Below are 652 nucleotides of genomic sequence, written 5' to 3' on the forward strand. Positions count from 1 at the left end.
AAATTGAGTAAAAGTCTTAGAGTATCTGATTTTAACAGTACTTAAGTATTTTACTAATAATAAATATAGGCTCAAAGAAGCACTAGTCAAAGAGACATGCCAGTGAAAAACTGTAACGTTGGGTAGAACTTTGGGAAAACAGGTAGAACCAAGGATCTATGTGCAGGTATTTAATGGAAAAACTAGAACAAACAATAAACCAAAGGGAACAAAGAACAGAATGACGAGCAAACAGACAACATTACATTCAACAACTCACAAAGAACTAAAGAAACACTAGGGGCCTATTTACACCTAAACAAGGGGAACCAATGAACAAACGGACTACAAACTGACTACAAACACCACGGGAGACAGGAAGTGACATCAAAGTCCAGGGCAAGGCACAGAGAGCATGAAACACAAACAAGAAAGAGTTGATTTGTAAGGAGAGCAATCATGTTTATTTTCTAATACCAAAATAAAACTGAACACCTCAAAATTACAAAACAAACAAAAAACAATATCTTTCAAAAAGGTCTCTTCAGTATAATGGATAAATAAAATAATGTTAAGTAAAATTAAAAAGCCGAAGCCTTCTCGCAGTGGCTGTGCTGGTTTGGGCCTCATTGCTGGCTGCAGTCATGTCCTCATCTCATATATAAAACACCTG

The 652-nt window shown here is 36.0% G+C and overlaps 1 protein-coding gene across 1 annotated transcript in view; it reads left to right on the forward strand.

The window, feature by feature from the left end:
- Positions 1-652, forward strand: part of pfklb (phosphofructokinase, liver b) — a 50493-nt gene that overhangs the window by 29554 nt on the left and 20287 nt on the right. The window lies entirely within an intron of this gene.

This window comes from Sinocyclocheilus anshuiensis, unplaced genomic scaffold, assembly GCF_001515605.1.
Source record: "Sinocyclocheilus anshuiensis isolate Anshui unplaced genomic scaffold, SAMN03320099.WGS_v1.1 scaffold250, whole genome shotgun sequence".
Classification (NCBI taxonomy): domain Eukaryota; kingdom Metazoa; phylum Chordata; class Actinopteri; order Cypriniformes; family Cyprinidae; genus Sinocyclocheilus; species Sinocyclocheilus anshuiensis.